The sequence below is a fragment of the Solanum dulcamara genome, chromosome 2 (assembly GCF_947179165.1).
Source record: "Solanum dulcamara chromosome 2, daSolDulc1.2, whole genome shotgun sequence".
In the NCBI taxonomy this organism is placed as follows: domain Eukaryota; kingdom Viridiplantae; phylum Streptophyta; class Magnoliopsida; order Solanales; family Solanaceae; genus Solanum; species Solanum dulcamara.
Genome location: NC_077238.1, coordinates 35,009,031 through 35,030,080, shown reverse-complemented (window position 1 = coordinate 35,030,080; position 21,050 = coordinate 35,009,031).

Below are 21,050 nucleotides of genomic sequence, written 5' to 3'. Positions count from 1 at the left end.
TACAAATTTTATAGTGTTATATACACATTTAATATCGATTTATACAACTATCATACATATATCCCTTGGATTCTCTCGAATTCCAAGACCATTACAATCAAAACACTAAACATTGTTTGAGTGGATAGACTATCTCTAGTTCATCTATACTACCTTAAAAACATGAACTCCAAAAAATAAATGCTAAATTACATAAATATCCCTCACTTAAAAAGAGCGCCTAACTAAAAACACCTCATGCTACAAACTCCCTCACCGCGCTACACACTCCACCGCAATAAGTCACCACTTCCAACTCCCCCAAACTGGACAGTTGCCTACTTTTTCCTACAGTTGCACCAACGTCCAAATATTCCTCAACCGATATAACTTCCGAATTTTTCTTATTTAAATCAATCAAACGTAGAACGTCGTCTTTCATTAGAAATTCAACTTGTGCAGAAAGCGCATAGGTATGTATGATGAGTATATAAATCAATAAAGACCAAAAACAAATATGGCAAGATAAGTTAGACCAACATATTTCTTTCATTACTCAAGCCTTCATCTGTACTTAGTAATTCTAATTACCTTTTTGCGTTGTTTTCCCAGGCCAATATTGTTCCTCCTCTGGCATAACACACTACAATATTGGAATCCATGTTGATATATTTTACGCCACCATTAAAACTTGTAAGTTTCCACTTTTGATATGTTTCCAATAATGATAAACTCTGTACTACTACTAGCACACTGTTATTGGGCTTATAGAATTGTTATAACCTACTTAATGATTCCTTTCAATTTTATTAATACACATAAATGCACACTCGTAGTTAATATTGCTATTCACTTTCGTCTCTGTACCTGTAACCATCCAGATTCATCACACATGATGACTGAAACTGAACTATCAAAGTAGAGTGTCCCCATAAACAAGATATCAAAATATTACGTTGACTAGGCTATGCGAGTATGAATTATTCGAAAGGGTTTAGTAATTTCGTACGATAATTCATGTCATGAAGGCACTTGTCAAATGATAATATTAGTTGACGACGAGATAATATCATTATATGCTTTCCGTCATATATACTTTCTTGATTATTTCTCTAATGACATCCCATTGTTATGATCCACCACTTGATCGTCGGAAAGGGGGAAGAATCTAGAGTCTTGGAGAGGTTAATGAAAGACTCTAGAATATTGTAGGAAAGTCCTGAAAGGCTTAGAATCCTCTAAGTGTGTAGAGAATTCTAGAATAGGGACTTCTTTGTAAATATAGAAGGACTTGTATTGTAATTTTTATTTGCACTTAAGCTCCTAGAGAGTAGTATAAATAGAAGGAGTCATTCATTTGTACACCCATCAAGCAACAAGTAATCGTCCAAGCAATATACAAAGCCTTCTTAAAATCTCTCTTGTGTCTTTATTCTAATCTAGTGTTCCTTTAGCGATCCAAGATTGAAAAGGCTTACTTGAGCTTACAAGATCATGAAAGAATCGTGAGTAAGTTATCGAGTGCCGCACGAAGGCCTTAGTCGAAGTCTTTGTCCGTGACAAAGTGGTATCCGAACAAGGTTGCTACTAAGGGAAATGGAAAGCAAGGGAGACATCAACGCCACTAACGCCGCCCGCGTCAGGCCAGATGTTGGAAAGAAGCACCGCAAGGGAAGTAAGAACTCTAAGAGGAACGAGGAGATGCCGCTCGAGCCTACACCAAGTGAGGCCCTAACATCCTACTCACCCTAGGCCACTAAGGTGAGTTTGCAACGAGCGAGGTGAGAATCCCATGAACGTCACGCCTGGGATGGAGTGGATTGCAAGGTTAGATACTGCTAGGCAGGCTATAGAGATCTTGGGCAAGCGCTTGAATAATCTTGATAGCAAGTTCAAGACTCTTGAGAACTTCACCCTTGAGGAAAATGACAACATCCGAAAGAAGTTGGATGGGTGTAAGGCTGCAGAGTACGAGATGAAAGAGACAATTACTTTCTTGGAGTGCCAGCTCATGGACGCGCTAAGCAAGATTGAGACCATGAAGGTCGAGATTGAGGCACTCAAGGAAGACGTGGAAGTTGGGAGATATGTGACGTCTAGTGGGGACAGGGAGACCAAGATTGAGGCTCCTAAGCCACCCATGTTCAAAGGCGCTTGAGACGCACAAGAGGTGGAAAACTTCCTTTGGCACTTAGAGAACTACTTCAAGTGCAACAAAGTGAAGAGTGACGAGACGATGATTGTAACTCCCCTAATTATATAAGCTAGTATTCACACTTCGATGGAACACTCCTTAGTAAATATATTATGTTCTACTCACTTTTTAGGAACTTGAAATTTTGCGAAATTTTAAAATTTGTTTATCATAGATTGCCATTGTAGTTTAGGGGATCGTATTGGGGTATTTTTGTAAACTACTAATTAGAATTACCCTTAAAATAAAAAGGACCTTAATATATATATATATATATATGTATATATATGTATGTGTGTATGCATTTGGGCTGCCCCTTTTACTTTTTGGGCAACCACCTTTCTATTAGGAGGAGGCGCCAAGTGGTAAATATCACTTCGGAAGACTTTTTTTACACCTCCTCTCACAATTTTGGTTTCTTCAAGACAAGTAAAGACATTGAACCCTCTCTCCAACATAATCCCTCAAAAATTCACCAAGAAAACTTGTTCTTTCAACTAGAACTCAATGCAAATTTGTTTTTGGAACTGTGCAGCTAGTAGTAATTCTTGAATATCACATTGTGTAGACCTTTTTTTTAGTAAATAAACATATTTTGTTAAGCTAAAACACATACTTACAACTCATATATTTATGTTGGATCCTAGATCTGCTGTTATTGAGTTAAAAAAGAGGATGTATCGTAGGACAAGTTTTGTCCAGATTTCTGATTTAAAATTCCCTCATGTACAACTGTTAGTGTTTTAATGATATCTTTTTGTACAAAACGTATTTTATGATGATTCTTGTTATTTTGCAAACTTAAGACATAGATCTACAACTTTCATGAGAACATAAAATCCAATTTTGCTGTTTAAATTTTCAAAATTTAGGTACAACATGAGGTACTTTGCTTGCCGAAATTACTGTTTTGGTAGCATAATCCTATTTACACATTCTAGATTTATTTTTGATGATAAATTTTGTTTTATATCAATATTATGGAGATGCTGGAAATTAAAGAGGGTATTTAATGATATTTTCAAGATATCGTGTACAAGTTGAGGAACTTGAGACATTGGTTGATCTACGATTTGAACTTTTGAAGTCGTGTTGGACTGTTTATATGCTAAAAAGCTGAGGTTTGTGTATAAACTTGTACTTGTACTCTTGTTACCTGTTGGTATATTTGAAAGCCTATCTTCGTACGTTGGTTATTTCTTGTTACTTTGTATTATTATGCTGGTATCTTGGAGACTTGCAAGACATGTGTTTGACTCGCCCACTTGTACGGATTGCTCGATCACTTGATATTCTTGTGAACTTTGTCATTTTTGTGGCTGTGAATTTGTCACTATTGGCATGCCTCTTAATTCGGACTCTTTGTCATCTTGATTATGGATTTTTAGTTCGTCTTAAGTATGGAAACTGTCCATTTTGAGTACGAATTAGGAAGCTATTTTTAATATGGTTCTTGATTCTCTTGATTATGGGTCTTTACCCTTCTTGATACAGGGCTCTGGTCCTACTTTATACTGATCATATTTGGTATGACGGCATGACGTACATAATGGGCGAAACTTGTTGTTTAATCTTGAAAATGTGGTTCTATGAATTATTGACACTTAAACTTTTACATATGAAACTTGATACTCGTGATATATTTGTTCGATTGATTTATTTATTATGTTTACATTTGTGCTACTCATGACCTGAGAAAAGAAATTGGAGAATCTAAAGGCTTCAAACTTGGAGTCTTATACCACTAAGTTTTATGCTTAGCGATAGTTGTTTCTATCGTAGGAAATGTCGTAGGAGATGCTTGAAGTTGTCCATTGAAGATAATTTTTGGGGGGGCTTTAAGGAAGATCACATTTGCATATAGGCATCTATATTTTGTAGTAGTTTTTGAGACATGTATATGATCCATGAGGTGCTTGTGTATATGTATTTATGTATTTATTTGTGAGAGTTGATCCATTCATGACACCATGGGTTGTAACTTAAAGTTGGTTACTTGTTTTGTTATTTTGGGGCGTGTAAATCCAAATCTTGTGATGTACTAGATTTATCGTTGGAGTTGGAATATTTGTATGAAGCATGAATTAGTTAACTTTGGTACTTATAAGTTGGTAATAGTTTATAGCATGAATTGTAGTGATATTAAATGATACATGGATGTTTCCTTAGGTATTCTCTTAAATTATTTTAAAAAGTCGTCCCGTCCTAAATTGGAACTTTTATTTAATTTAATTAAGATCAAATAATTTTAAAATAATTAAAATCTTACACCTTTACCTATTTTTAAATGGGCCAAATTTTACTAGATTATATAAATATGTCTTATGGGAAGTTTTTTTTTAATGTCACGAGTATTATATACAGTCTATTTTTAAGTAGTAGCATCCTCCCAAGAGGGTTGATACAAGGATCAATACAACTATGCTATACCTCTCAGAGATGGCTATGCTATGGTGGAAGCGCAAGAAGTCGGAGATAGGAAAATGGTTATGCACCATTAACACCTGAGAGCAGTTCTGGGACGAGTTCAAGAAGGCCTTCTTCCCCAACAATGTCATCTATGAGGCGAAGCGCAAGTTTAGGGAACTGAAGCAAACAGGCAACATAAGGGCATATGTGAAGGAGTTCACTACTCTCACATTTCATATTCCCAACCTCATGGATGAAGACATGCTATTCCACTTCATGGATGGGCTAAAAAATTGGGCCAAGATGGAGTTGGAGCGCCAACAAGTTAGCACCATTGATGAAGTTATCACGCAAGCTGAAGCCCTGACAAACTTTAGGCATGACAAGCATGACAAAAGCAAAGGAAAGGAAGCAAGGAGTAGTCATGCTAGAGGTGAGAGAGATCACAGAAAGAGAAAAGAGAAGCACCTACACCCTAAGAGTCATGATAAGACCAACGTCATGAAGTTCAAACGCTAGGGCTACACTTAGAAAAATGAGTAATCCACGAAAGAAAGCGACTGCTACATATGTAGAGGTCCTCACGGCTATCCAAGGTGCCCGGAGATGAAGATCCTTGGTACCATATTGCAAGAGCGAAAGGAAAAGGAGGTAAGGGACCAAGGTCAAAGCTCGGTCACAACACAGTTGGACATGATCGGGCTATGCGGAGCCATTACAAAGAGAGTAGAAAAGGCAGAAGATTACTCTGTGCGGTATGTGTACATATACATCAATGGTCAGCCAACTTGTGATATGGTGGACTCCGGAGCGGAATCCAATATCATGACCAAGTTTGCGGCAATGAAGTTGGGGCTAAGCTATAGTATAAGCAACACCCGCCTAAAGACGGTTCATGCACCACTGATGCCTGTGTGTGGAATTGCTCATGGAGTAGACATCACGTCGGGTAAATGGAAAGGTGAGACCATCTTCACTGTCGCTCCCTTAGATATCTTTGATATAATCCTTAGGTAGGAGTTCTTCCAAAAGTTCCATGCGATGATCGACCCCTACTTCTAACAACTCTTGTTTATGGAGTGAGAGAGACCCTGCATGGTACCTTTAGTTAAGGTGCCAAAGACGGAAGGACAAGCCCACCTTGTGAAGGGCCTAAAGATGGGGAAGCCGACATTCATAGCCACCATTGCGAGCTTGGATAAAGACAATGGTGCTAAAGAGGCATTAACAGCTTTCATAGAGAAGGTGCTTGAAGAAACAAAGATGTAATGCTAGAAGATTTGCGAAGACACCTACCTCCGAGGTGCGAGGTAGATCACAACATCATGATGGAGCCCAGAACTAGGCTTCCCACATACCACCATACCACATGGATCCACCTGAGTTAGAGGAGCTAAGGAAGTAGTTGAAGGAGATCCTCGATGCGGTCATATCCATCCATCCAAAACACTATTTGGAGCACCATTCTTATTTTAAAAGAAGAAGGATGGCTCATTGCGTCTATGCATAGACTACTGGGCGCTCAACAAAGTGATAAGAAAGAACAAGTATCCCATACCTTTCATTGTCGACTTATTTAATAGACTTGGACAAGCCAAGTACTTCACCAAGGTGAATCCTAAGGAAGGGCTACTACCAGGTGTGCATAGCGGAGAGAGATGAGCTAAAGATGACGTGTGTAATGAGATACGGGTCTTATGAATGGTTGGTAATGCCCTTATTCTTAACCAATGCTCCTACTACTCTTTGCACACTAATGAAAAAGATCTTCCACCCCTACTTGGATCAATTCGTGGTAGTATACTTGGATGACATAGTCATCTATAGCAACACCTTAGAGGAGCATGTGGAGCATTTGAAGAAGGTGTTCCAAGCCTTGCGAGAGAATGAACTTTACAACAAGTAGGAGAAGTGCGAGTTTACCCAACACGAGGTGCACTTCTTGGGATATGTCATCAGCCAGGGTGAGCTACGGATGGACGAAGCAAAAGTTTGGGCTATAAAGGAGTGGGAGGCGTCTACAAAAGTAACTGAACTTAGATCTTTCCTTGGACTTGCTAACTATTATTGTAGGTTCCTTGTACTTGATTAATTCTTTCTTACCTTCCTCAACATGTGCAACACTACTCATATACAATCTACTTAATGTATCAGCAACCACATTAGCTTGCCAGGATGGTAAAACACAATCATATCATAGTCCTTCAACAACTCAAGCCATCTTCTTTGCTGAAGGTTCAAATCTTTTTGCTTAACTACATATTGGAAACTCTTATGGTCGATAAACACATCCACATGGATTCCATAAAGATAGTGTCTCTAAATCTTCAAAGCAAACAGAATCGTTGCTAGCTCCAAATCATGAGTTGGATAGTTTCTTTCATGCACTTAAGTTGCCTAGAAGCATAGCCTATCACCTTACCACGTTGCATCAAAACACAACCAAGACCAACTCTTAAAGCATCATAATACACAATAAAGCCATCGGACCCTTCCGACAAGATCAAAATAGGGGTTGTAGTAAGACGATCTTTCAACTCGTGGAAACTCTTCTCACAAGCTTCCGTCCATTGAAACTTTACTTTATTTTAATTCAACTTGGTCAAAGGTGACGAGATCGATGAGAACCCTTCTACATATCTCATATAATATCTGGCTAGGCCCAAGAAATTTCTAATATCTAAAGGGGACAGCGGTCTAGGCCAATTCTTAACCACCTCGATTTTCTTAAGATCAACTATAATCCCTTCACTAGACACAATGTGACCAAGAAAAGCCACCTCTCTTAGACAAAACTCAAACTTATTGAACTTGGAAAATAATTGCTTGTCCTTTAGAGTTTGCAACACAATCCTTAAATGATTTGCATTCTCCTCCTCATTTTGAGAGTAGACCAAAATTTCATCAATAAACACAATTACGAATAGTCAAAATATTATTTGAACACCCTATTTATCAAGTCCATGAATGCCGCGGGGGCATTTGTCAAACCAAATGACATAACTAGGAACTCATAATTACCATACCTTATTCAAAATGCCATTTTGGGAAAACCACACTCTTGCACCCTCAATTGGTGATAACCGGAATAGAGTTTAATATTGGAGAAGTAACTTGCCCTTGTAATTGGTCAAACAAATCATTGATCCTCGAAATTGGGTATTTATTCTTAATGGTTACTTCATTCAATTGTCGGTAGTCAACGCACATACATAGTGAACCATCCTTCATTCTAACAAACATAATGGGAGCACTCCATGGGGATATACTTGGTTGAATAAAGCCTTTGTCTAAGAAGTCTTCCATTCAGTAAAGAGGAATAGAAATGGGTTGAGTACCCGCAAGAAGGTCTTTACTAAAGTCAATTTCCCTTTTGGGAGGGATACTGGGTAGATCATTGGGAAACACATCCGAAAACTCATTAACAATGGGGACCGACTCTAGAGTAGGGGCTTTGAGATTTGCATCTCTAAGCCTCATAAGATGATAGATACAACCCTTGGAAATCATTTTTTCGATCTTTAAGGAACGAATTGAATTGACCTTTGAACACATAATTACTATCCTTCAATTCTAGAACTGGCTCATTATGAAATTGGAAGTTAGCCACTTGGGTTCTACAATCAATAGAAGCATAACATGAATATAGCCAATCCATACTAAGGATACATCAAAATCGGTTATCTCAAGCTCAACTAGATCATATAGAGTAACTTTAGGGAAAACTGAAACCGGACAACTTCTATAGACTCTTTTAGCCAACACCGACTCATCTATGGGAGTATAAATGAAAAAAGACTTTAACAATATTTCGGGGCTAACATCAAATCTCATGGCCACATAAGGGTAACAAAAGTCAAATTTTCATCTGTATCAAGTAAGGCATAAACATCATAGTAAAATATCCATAACATAACGGTAACAACATTGAGAGTATCCTCCACCTCTTGCCTACCATAAAGAGCATAAAATCAATTATTGCGTTAAACACCTTTTGGTTGGACTTGAGCTCCTTGAGAAACTTGGCCTTAAGGATGACCGTATTTGACCTTACATTACTTAGCATGATGACCCGACTTACCACATTGATAGCACACATGTAAAGATGCTAAACGCTCACCCTTGTGGTTCTTGCCATACTTCTTGCATGTGGGGGTCACTTGGCCAATAGGAGCACTTCCTTGAGGCTTAGGGTTGGGAACCCTATCTTTGTCAAACCTGGAGTAGTGGTATTTGAAGATCCTTGGTTGGAGTACCTTTGGAGAAAATGAGAATGCTCACCACTTTCGGACTTAGCATAAAAGGAATCACCATCATCGATCCTTGCTCTCTTGGAAAACCTAGCACTTTTCTCCTTAAGATTTTCATCCTCTATTTGCTTCGCATAGGTCACAAGTCTAGAGATGTCCATTTCCTGAATTAACATAGCCATCTTACACTCTTAAGAAACCATATCCGACATAACCAACACAAACTTGCTCATACAAACTCTTGGGTTGGCAACCATGAATGGAGCATATTTTAACCATTGAGTAATCTTTAGGGCATACTCCCTCACACTCATACCACATTACTTAAGGTTGATGAATTCTTGTACCTTGGCCTTCCTTAACTCCAATGGGAAGAAATGATCAAGAAACCTTTTTTTGAACTCCTCTCAAGTCACGGGATCCACCTTTTTAGGACTCACTTTTCCATTGATCAAATCAAATTTGGGCAACACCCTTCAATTGATATGTAGCCAACTCTACTCTGTCAACTGGGCTAACCCCCATAATCTCCACAATCTTGTGAATGCTATCAACAAACTCTTATAGATCCTCGTCCACCTTGGAAACCCAAAACTCTGAAGGATTCATCCTCATGAAATCATAAACTCCTGTTGCCACCGTATCCACATTTGGGTTCACAGGATCAACCACCTCAGAATTGGCTTGAGTCACAATGGCTTGAGCAAGTACTTGGAAGGCTACTTGGAACTCGGTATTTGAGATTTAGTCATTCAAGGGATCATTTGGAGCTTATTTTTCCTCTTCAACCACATTCATTCTAGTGGGGTATCTTTATGGAGGCATTTTCTGAAAAACACAAAGAACAAGCGTTAGAGGAAAAGACTTAGTTACCACTCTATCGCATAGCATAGATTAGGACAGAAGTAAGATTTTCCTAAGATGTTTTGTAGCCTCCTATTCATGTATGTAGTGTGCTTCACACCAATGAATAAGACTCTACTTAATGTGGCATGTTAGAGTCCCTAGGACACTTCTAAACCTTGTGCTCTAATACCAAATTTGTCATAACCTGAACTAGGGCCAAGCCGTGACTTGGCGATTGGTATTACAAGAGATCCCAACCAAGTCATCTTAGCATATAGTGCATTCATAAGGTAAAGAAACATAGTAAAATAAGTAGAAGTAACAACTCAAGTGAACGGGTCTAAGGGATAGAAATACTCAATCAATGTCCGAATAGACTACATCAAAGTAACGTCTAACATGCCTCTATTCTAGTCTTTGATGGGGCTTAGGACAAGCTCCTAGCTCACCCAAATCATGAGAGAAAGTAAAAGTAATAATGTGAAAAGAGTTTTATGTCCTTGATAAAATGAGGACTCACCAGCTTCTTTGATAATTAAAGCACTCTAGCCACGAATCAGATGATTGACGTCCACCCCTACATTATGAGACAATGTAGGCAAAATATGTGCTAGTACATAGAAGGTACTAAGTATGTGAGATATGCATGAATAAGTAAAAGAACGTGAACAATGTGTCATGAGATGCATGACCATCATAATGAACATGAGTAAGGCTTTAAAGCATGCAAAAACATATTTAAATCTTATGGTCAATGTATCCTAATAACTTCATAGTAAATATCATAGCTTAACATTCAACTTGTGTGGGATAATACCTTTAACCGACATCTTAAGACCATGTGAGCTATAACATGGAATCCGATGATCCCCATATTGAGAAGGGGGAGGCTACCTTGCCAATGTATACTTCGTCAAGGTACTCAACTCAACTCAACTGTGCTATATATGGATCCACTAGCTAGGCCATGAATGCAACCTACGTGGGCAACATAGTTTGGGATTTTAGGTTGCTACTGGGATTTCCTTGGGTAACTAACTGCATTACCGGACCGAGCCCCACCTAGAATTTCTCTCGGTTCTTAGTCAATATCCTAATTGAAACTCATAAAAACAATATTATAAATATTATATGATGAGATAGTAACCACCTATCAATCCATCTTTATAAAACATATTAGGAGAAGCTCATTAACTTTAGTGATTCATATGAATCCATAACTTTAGTGAGAATTTTTCTTATCACCATCTTTAAACACAATTTTGTGAGAATTGTACTATCACATCATAATAACTTTCTTTGATCATAATTGATCACCATCATAACTTCATCATTAAATAATAATCTTAACTTTATTTATGAAAGGCTTTCTTTGAAATCTTTGAACTTATACTCAACTTATGAAAATCATCTTTAATTTCATAATCATAAATTGAAAATAGCTTTATGCATGAGCATTTATAATTCAACTTAAAATGATACAATTCATGTAGAAACATGCTTGGAATAATCATTGATAATAATTCAAAATGAAATTTAAATAGCCCAATGCAATTCATCAAAACTAGGGTTAATACACCATTGAAAATTGGAGGAAACATTGGAATTCCATGGGTGAAAGGAACCCCATGGATTAATCCCTATATACCTTGATTGAAATCACTTATAATTGATAAGAAACTTTGAAGAAAATCTGAAATCCTACCTTGGAGATTGGAGAGAAACCTTGAGAGAATTGAGTTCTTATCTTAGGAGAATTTAGATGAAAGATGTTGAATGAGGGAAATTTCAAAGAATTGGGTAGATATAGGCTTGAAATTAGCCATAATTGTGTCTAGGTTCATTGAATCAAACTTGGAAAATGATGTAAATACCCTTTATTAAAACTTGAATCTGACCCTACGAATTCACTTCTACGAATCGTACTCAAGTCTACGACTCGTAGACTTGAGTTGTAGTGCTGGTACTTAGTTTCTGAGATTTTAAGAACCTCTGATGTTGGGTCTACAAGTCGTTTCTATGATTCATCTTCAAGATTATAAATCGTAATGTTCATTCATCTTGCAGGTTTTGAAACTTGCGAACTTGAGGGTCTCTAAACTTTCGTCTACTAGTCATGATTATGACTCACCGTTTCAATCACGAGTCATAATGTTAAGTCATAGGACCTCTCTTTTAGTTTGGTCATGATTAACCACTAGGGTGCACTCTACGACTCATCCCTACGAGTCATAGAAATAGATATGAAGATTTTTGAAGTCAGTCAAAATTTTTGAAGATTTCCTTTGGGTTCAACTTTCTGACTTCTGGGGCCTTACAAGTTCTTTTTCAAGGAACAATTTTTTTTTATCTGTTATTTTCATTGAGTCTTTTCATGTCAAACTGGATTGGAATTTCCCTATAATAGGTTGAGCGGAAATGTTTTAATGGAAAATGCCGAGTTTTAGTATTAAATTGAGTCTTGTGTCACAACTTTTACTAGAGGGACCAATTTTTTTTTATGGATGGAAAATGAAAGTTAAAAATTATTTCAAAAGGAAAAAAGTGAATTGAAAGCAATCTCTTTTCATGTCTCAAACATTCTCTATTTGGCTTTATGATAGACAAGCAACAGTAAAAGTCTTCCCGTTGTAGATTTTCAAAAAATCATTCAGTTTAATTAATTTTGAGACTAACTTGAGACTTTATTAGATTGTAATACCTTGTTCGAAAAGGAATCGATTCACTCTTGTAATGCATATTGTCTAGAATTTTTCCTAAAATGTATTTCAAGGTAAAATTCAAGATATGACTTGACTTGAAAGATGAACCTAGGCCCTTTTTGACTAGCCACTCTATCAAAAAAAATTCCTTTATTGATGTAATCTTAGTCAATCTCAATACCCTATTGAGCCTAAACGAAAATTTTTGGCCACCATGTTGCATACATTGACCCTTTGTAATCCTATATTTTTTGGCACCCCATGTCTTCCTAGTTGCTTATGATTTGTGATGTAGGCTAAAAGTCTAAATTTGGGAGAGAAAATTGAATTAGTTCAAATGTAGGCAAAAGCCTAAGTTTGGGGGTTTGTGCTCCTATAGAATAAAGAGGAATGAGCTGAAAGTATAGAGCCTCATAAGCTTCAAATTAAAAAGTGTTGAAACAAATTCATGGATGAAAGAATTTTAAGAAGGACAATCTATAGAGTGGAAAGTCGTAGCTTACATGCAGGACGATCACGCGCACTACAAATGTTTTCACGCTATAAAATATAGGTACATATAGTTAATACAGTCATTTTGACATTAAACACTATTAAAAAGGACTTTTGTCCACAAAATTACGAGTCAAGAAGTACTTGAAGGCAAAAATAAGCCAGGGAAATGCACCCCCATCTCCTAGTCAGTATCATAGTACCTCCTCGACTGGACGGTGCCTCCAAAGGACCTTAACAATAAAAATAGCTCTCGATTGTAGCTGCCTGACATCCCTGGCAAGAATGGCCACCAGCTCCTTTACAAAGTCCAAATGATCATCAAATTCAATTGAATTTTACTGGAGCATATGAGACTCATCTGTAACATACCGGTGCAGCATTGAGACTTGAAAGACTGGTGGATAGCTGATAGTACTGGAGGTAGAGCTAACTCATTGGCAACCTCTCCGACTATCCTCAAAAACTCAAATGGCCCTATATACATGGGGATGAGCTTTCCCCGCCTCCCAAATCTCATCACGCTCTTCATGAGAGATACACGGAGAAATACTTAGTCTCCAAATATAAACCTCAACACTAAATGCATGTTATCCTCATAACCCTAATATGTACTCTGAGCCATCTTGAGCCTATCTTGAATCACCTTCACCTAATCCAAGGCCTCCTAAAGCAAGTCTGTACCACGACTTAGGCTCCATATATTCAAACCAACCAACCAGAGAGAGAAAATGCCTACCATATAAGGTCTAAAACGAGTCTATCTAAATGCTAGAGCGGTAGCTATTATTGTATGCATACTCTGCCAAAGGTAAGGACTGGTCCTACTGACCCTTCACCAATAATGCTTTCTCAAATAATGATACATCTTAGTAGTGCCTGGAAGGATGAAATATCTAAAATCATGGGCTTCGATAAGAATCAGCTGAATCAAACCCCCAACTATCAAAACAAACAATTGGGTGGCGATTCTCAAACCTCATTTGAATCTAAAGTATCTTGACCAGAATCACCTACCAATACCCTATCTCTAAGTGCCACCAAAGAATGATCCTTAAACTGATGACCACGGATCCGATCTAGCCATGATGACTGAATGCCTACATGGTCTAATACCCATCTGGAATCTGAGATAGTAAGTCGGATCATCCATTTGGCTAAGGACTGGATGTCTAAAGCCAATGGTTGCTCTAAAATCGAAAGGATGACTTGACTACCCATACTCACCGCCTTCCATCTCAAGGAATCCACCACTACATTCGCCTTGCCCAAATGGTAGAGAATAGATTGGTCATAGTCGTTCAATCCACCGACATTGCCTCAAATTGAGGTCTCTCTAGCTCATAATGTACTAAAGCTCTAGTGATCAGTGTAGATCTTATAATGGACTCCATATAGGTAGTGCCTCCAAATCTTAAGTAAGAATATTAATATCACCAACTCCAAATCATGGGTATGGGGTAGTTGCATTCATGCAACTTAAGTTGCCTTGATGTATTAGCTATGACCCACCCTCACTACATCAATAAATAACCCAAACCAATGCCGGATATATCACAATATACCGTGAAGCCCTCGCTTTTAACTAGAAGAGTCAAAATAGAAGCAGTGGTAAGCAACTCTTTGAGCCTCTGAAAGAACATCTCACACTCCTCTGACCATACAAAAGAAACATCTTGACGAGCTAATGGGGCTGCAATATTGGAAAAACCCTTAACAAAGTGTCCATAGTAACTCGCTAATCCGATGAAGCTACAAACCTCAATAAAAGAAGTGGGCCTGTCCTAATCACAAATAACCTCAATCTTCATCGGATCAACCATAATACCCTCCTTGGACACCATGTGCCCCAAAAATGCTACAAACTCAAGAAAAAACTCACACTTTGAGAACTTGGCATAAATCCACTAATCTCTCAAAATTTGTAGAACTATTCTCAAATGCTGCTCATGCTCGCTTTGGCTCTACAAGTATATCAATATGTCATCCATGAATACAATGACAAAAGAATTAATGTATGGCATGAAAACTTAAGTCATTAAGTCCATGAAGGCGACAATGACATTAGTACAAAAAACATCACAAGGAACTCATAGTGGCTGTAACGAGTCCTAAATGCGGTCTTACGGATGTCAGCTTCCCTAATCCTCAGCTGATAGTAATCAGAGCTCAAGCCAATCATAGAAAATACCACGGCACCTTGAAACTGATCAAATAGGTCATCAATGTGAGGCATGGGGTAACAATTCTTCATTGTCACCATTTTGAGCTGCCTGTAGTCAATGCACATTCTTATAGTCCCGTTCTTCTTCTTTACAAAAGGAATATGAGCACCCCATGGCATCACACTCGGATGGATGAACCCTTACCTAAGTGGTCCTCAAGATGAACACTGAGCTCCTTGAGCTCTGCGGGTGCTATTAGATATGCGGGATGCATGGTTCCAAGTCTATGGAAAAATCAGTATCACACTCAGAGGGGAAGGCCAGGTAGGCCTGTAGGAAACACATCCAAGAAATCTCTAACCACAGTAACTGAGTCAACTGAAGGGTGCTCTCTATTGACATAATGCACATAGGCCATGTAAGTTAGACAACCCAAAGCAACCAACCACCGAGTCCACATAAAATAGATAGTACCTATTGGTGTGTGACTACAAGCACCTTGCCACAATAAAGGAGGAATGCCAGACATGGCTAAGGTAATGGTCTTGGTATAGCAATCTAAGACTCGAAGTCTAGCATATCTATAAGAATAAGGTCAACTCTAATATAATAACCCTGGATGGTCACTAAGCAAGACCGTAAACCTGATCCACTACTAAAGACTTACCCACCGGGATCGAAAAATGAATGGGCTTTGCTAAGGACTCGGACCTCATACCCAACAGGGGAGCATAATAGACAGATACATGTGAAAAGATGGATTTAGCATCAAATAAACATGTGGCAGGTTGTTGGCATAATAGAAATATACCTGTAATGACATCGTCGGATGCCTCAACCTCTGCCTTCATTGGAGATTAATAGAAAGGCCATGAGTACCTCTACCCACTGCACCTAACCAACCGCTTGACCTGCCTCCCCATGGTCCGTCTCTAGCGCCCTGTCAACTACCCTGATGAACCTGTTCATGAACTCTGCCTCTAACTGGAAGAGGCACCGCTGTCAATACTCTAGCTAATGGGGGAGCTAGTACAATCGCCCCTTAATGTTAGGCACAAAAATACATATTATTAGTCATCATTTAGCTCGTATTTAATACTTTTATTTTTCTTCTTTGAGTATAAATTTTATGGATTATGCTAAATTGTGTATTTTATTTGTAAGATTAATTCAAAGAGAAAATGAAGAAATTTAGAGCCAAAATAAATTAAAAATGAAAGATCAAAAAACGAAATCAAGCAGGAAGCTTAATGGAATGATTTTAATATTATATTATTATTTCTATATAAAGAATAAAAGTGAGAAAAATTAAGGAATCTGCCAAGTTAGTGCGCAGCAACGCATGGTCTAGAAGTAGGACAGACAAGCTTTACATGTACCATTTCCTATCACATGGAAGACTTTGAAAAGTAATGACTCAACTTGTTACAGGCGTTCTAATCAGTAGGAAGTGAACAAGAGCCTTAACTCACACTCAGAGTTTTAAAAGTGGAATAAATTCAAACTTCATATACATAATACTTACATCTAAGTCATGCCAAAAGAGAGGAAGAATAACTTTACATACACTACTTTCAGCATATAGAATACTTGAGGAATGGAAGCTTAACTACTTTAAGAGTCTTAACATTCAACAATGAACACGAATTATGAATCATGAATCATGTTCAGAGCTCATGAATAGAGTTACCCCAAGCTTCATACATATATCACTTGTCACTTAGATCTAAGACATGCCCAAAAGAAAGAAGAGATAGGCTTTACATACTTATTCCAAAAACACGCCAAAAGAAAGCTTCACATACCTTTTACGGATTAATGTTTACCGCATTCGCCTCATCGTCCTCTGAACCTATTTAACATGAAAGCAATATGAATGTCAACAACCCTAGACCTTTCAGCGTCTTAATTTATACATGAGTATTCATAGAACTCCTTTCCTCGCTCGCTTCCTCGATTTGTTCCTTAGTTAGCTAGAAAGTTAACGGAAATCGGGCAGCACCTCCCCTATAACATGCCCTATCTAAATTTCCAATTACATTCCTAAGCAATATAGCCAACCAACAACAACAACCTACAGCATATATATAAGAAATTCACTTCAACATTACATAATACAAACTCCAAGCGACTCGCTCAAAGCTATGATATCAAAATAGGGTTTTTAGTTTCTAGTTCGTAAAACCTTTAACCGTATGAAGCGGAGGGTCGTATGGCTTCAACTAGAAGCTTCCCCACCTATTTTAGAACACTTTTAGGCCCTTCAACACATCACCACGCACCTGTATCCACACACCACAAGCACAATACCTTACTTCGACTACAATTTAACTATAGCAACTCCAATTTGGTTGGTTTCGAACGTCAAGCATATTTATGGAATTTACCTATTTCCAGCTATTTACACAACGTATAATACACTTCATAACTACACCATAAACTCAAAATTGAAAGGAAAACCCTTACCTTAACCTAGACTCGTCAAACTCGCCAAAATTATCAAAACGTGAATTTTGCACAGCCTACTGTCGTGTATTGTCACTTAGTTTCGAAGGGGTAATTGAGAGAACCAGGATTTGTGTTCTCAATGAAAGTTATAGACCTATGTATTACGGTCGCATATAATTTCGAATCACCCCTACAACAATTTTATACAAAATGATATTCGAAAAATACCAACAGCAGTCCTTATAAAATTTCTAAACCGAAATCTGGACAACAGCTCCCCCATGCTTCACCACCCTTTTTCGAGAGGATAAAAGAAAAACTGGGTTTTAGAGGCTAAATAAAAGTTATATCCCTATGAAATAGCTTTCCCAAAATATCTTGAATCACTTAAAACAAAGCCTTACACAAGGAGTTATACTCATTTTACTAACAACAGTATCATTCAAAAACGGGTCTGTTAACAAGAACAAAAACCTCCTCTTTTCCGTAACGATAATTTTTATGTTGTTAAACACCATTATATCACCGTAAGATACCTTAAATAATTAATTCATTGAAAGAAATCGGGGAACTTACCTCTTTTTTCCTCCTAAGCCGTCACCCTTTCCTCTCTTAGATTAAGGTTCTTATTTCATGTTGCTACTGATTTGTTTTTGGCTAAGGACTGAAGTTAATAGTCATCATAAGTCATATATATGTACCTCTTTAAAAGGTGCCACATGGCAGACCCCGAGGGGTGACACGTGGCAGCCTTCTAGGGTGCCACCTCAACCCATATGGCCAATCACATGCCGCCATGTGGCAGTGGGGTCCACCCCAAGATGCTGCATCACTTACTTGAGCCTAAGTATGTGCATCGCCTACTTTTTCAAGTAGGTGCATCACCTACTTGCTTCGAGTAGGCGTGTCATTTCCTTATTTCTCTTTTGTGGGTTCGTAATCTCATCTTACTTCAAGAGCCTATGTATTACTTGCTATTTAAGCTCGACGTATACTCAAGTAGCTTAGTATGCAAAATATCCTAAGTAATAGCTTTCACAAGTACGTAGAGTCCTACGACTCACATGATGACTTCTAAGAAACTTAAAAGCCTTCCCAGACTTAAAAAGTTTACGAAGCATTCCAAGGTACCAAAGTACGGGGTGTAACATCCTTCCCCCCTTTAGAACATTCATCCTCGAATGTAAACCAAAACCTTCCTCTGGATCTTATACCGATTATATAGAGAGCTCCTCTATCACGTTGCCATAACATATACTTTCATCGAGTAATCAATATTAGAGTTCCAATGGTTAGGATTACCTGTAGATGTAGGAAATAGGTATGGATACTTGTGTTTCATTTCCTCTTTCACTTTCCAGGGGGTCACCCATCCTAGCGCTACTCTCACCCAAGCACGCTTAACTTCAGAGTTTTGATAGAATCCGGTGCATTAGTGCGGGTATGATCGCGTCCATCCCTTATGGGGTCTCGTTTGAAGTTTAATGTTACACCCCATATCTTTGAACTCGGAAGGTTCCTTAAGTTACTTAGAATCTAGTATGTGAGCTACTTAAGTTACGACCGTATTGAACGACTCTAAGAAGGGAGAATGTGACACCCCATGGTAGGGAAGGTTGGAAATAGGGCCAAGAGAAGTCGGAAGGAGTTGGAGGCCAAGTAACGGGTCGTAGGACTCGACTTATTTACGTAAACTACTAAGTTAGAAGTCTTACATACGTGAGTTACTTTCATTACATACCAAGCTTACGTAGCAAGGGTTTCATAGGTTCTTAAAGTGAGACGAGATTACGAATGAGATTACGAACCCACGAGGAGGAAAAACAAAATTTCGCGGGGCAGCCAATGGGAGGGTGACGCGTGGCAGCACCTAAGAAAGCAGGTGACCCACCTGCTTGGGTCAAGTAGGTGACCCACCTGCTTGCGGGAGGTGGGCCCCACTGCCACATGGCAGCCCCTCCTTCAATATGTAGATGCGATGGCCCAATAGGGGCTGGACACGTGTCACCTCTTGGGGATGACATGTGTCACACCCTAGGGCCATATATATGTATGGATATGTATCCTAAACTTAAGCTTTCATTCACAATTTTCAGACAAAGCAACGTGAGCAGCTCTAAAAGTGGAGAGAAAATTGTGACGGCTTTGGGAGAAAAAAATAGGTAAGTCCTATTTTTATTCCGTAAATTAATTATATAGCGTGTACCAAAATGATATGGAAGTATTAGTAGTACAAAATTAGAGTTCGGTGCAGCCAAAAATGGACAGCAAGTTGCCACAACATTTCAGCACGCTAAAACATTTTGAGGCGCGATTTCAGCGAGTTCTAGCCAATTTCGGGAAAGGTAAGTTATTCCCCTTTAATTTGAAGTTTATGAGGTTAAATTAGGGTGTATTACACACCTTAGTAGCTGCTGGAAGTTGGGGAAAAAGTTTGAAAAGTTTGGCATTCGAAATAATCGAAAATGGAATCGCTATAGTTAATTGTAATCGAATAATGCGTTGCGCTGTGGTGTGTGACTGTTGGTCGTGTGGTGAGTTGTTAGGGTGATGGAATGTGTGTTGATAAGGGTGTGGGGGGATTCTGGTTGCATCCACACAACCCTTCTCTTTGCAATTAAAGAATTCGCGAAAGAAAGATTAAAAACTCTAGTTTTTGTATCATAGTTTCGAGTGAGTCGTTGGGGGTTTATATTGTGTAATGTTGTCATAATATGCATATGTATGGGCTGCTGGTTGTATTGTTGGTTGGCTTCAGGTGTTAAGGACATGATTGAGAATTTGGATAGGGCACATTATAGAGGAGGTGCTGTCCGATTTCCGTTAACACCTTAACTAGTTAAGGAACTAGTCGAGAAGGCGAGCGAGGGGATGAATGCTATGCATATTAGTGGGTAGCCTAAGTTGTTGAAAAGTATAAGTTTGTTAATACTCATCTTACTTCCGTGTTAAATAGGTTGCGAGGACGACGACATGAACACGATTAAGGGGAGTCCATAAGAGGTATGTGAAGCCTATCCCTTCTCTTCTTTTGGCATGTCGTAGAGGTAAGTAAAAAATGATATAATCTCTAAAGTGATTCCATTCCTAAGTGTATTTTATTCAGTTTTGAATGTTGAACTTTTATGATAGTTAAGCTAATTTCCTTGAATCTTTATACACTGAGGACTTAGTGAATATACAGACTCCTAGTCATAAAATTATTCGAAGACAAGTACTCTGGAATTCTTAAGTGAATAGTCTTACTTTGGTATAGGTCTAGGGACCTCGTGATCTAATTAGTGTAGCCCCTAATGGCATTTAAAGGGCAGCTAGAATGACTATACTGCTACTCGAATTCTTAGACAATAGCTTAGTCCTCTTATATAGTTGAGTCTCAGATAATGATTTAAACTGTGTTTTGTTTCTCACTACTCTACTAGTGTATACTGTAACACTTCTTCTCCGAGTCCCGGGCCAGTTGTCTGTTACACCCCACATCTTTGAACTCAGAAGGTTCCTTAAGTTACTTAGAAGCTAGTATGTGAGCTACTTAAGTTACGACCCTATTGAACAACTCTAAGAA